The sequence below is a fragment of the Sphaeroforma arctica genome, assembly GCF_001186125.1.
Source record: "Sphaeroforma arctica JP610 unplaced genomic scaffold supercont1.203, whole genome shotgun sequence".
Taxonomy (NCBI): Eukaryota; class Ichthyosporea; order Ichthyophonida; genus Sphaeroforma; species Sphaeroforma arctica.
Window position 1 is genome coordinate 16,599 of NW_014040355.1, and position 819 is coordinate 17,417.

Here is an 819-nt window from a genome sequence, read left to right on the forward strand (position 1 = left end):
ATTCATGCAGGCTAGTCTGCTTTTCCTGATAGTCTCGGACATCTTATAAAAACTATCAGTATTTGAGATCAGTGGCACGGTACTATCTGATAACATAATATCAAGAATACATTGCTGGTTATAACATCTTCCGTGTTATCAGCGCAATTTATATATATATCTATGTATGTATGTATGTATGTATGTATATTTTATATCACATAATATATATATATATATGTATGTATGTATATTTTATATCACATATATACATGCATATATACACGTATAATAATCCCATTTTAAGGGGCGTATTAATAGTAATACTACCTTACATTGTCCTCATTACATATCTTTTGCATGGTCTGGCTTGTGCAGCATGTACTCATTTGACTACTGTTCACATCTTCTACTCGACCATTTCTTCAGGCCTAAGAACCGTTTGTGTCAGCGGGCTTTATGAGTCCTCCAGTGAACAATACCACTTTTCCCGCGTCTAAACGTTATCGAGGATCCAATGATATTACAAATAGTTTGGGGCCACCCGAGATGGACGCCCTTACTACATTCATACGCGAAGATGTCAATTCTGACATCGCTTGAGGTCAGGCGCATTTTTTCCCGATCGCCACAGCCTTGAACTTCTCCCTACTTATAGATTTTATGCCTGATCAATCTAGTCTTCCTTTAAATATAAAAGAATCATACCTATTTCGATTCATTGCAACGAGAAAGTTTTGGTTTTCTTATTTAATCGCCCTGCTTTCATTGACGTGGATATGATGCTCATGTTCTATATCAAACATAATTATCTACATCACATCGAAAATTGCAAACGCC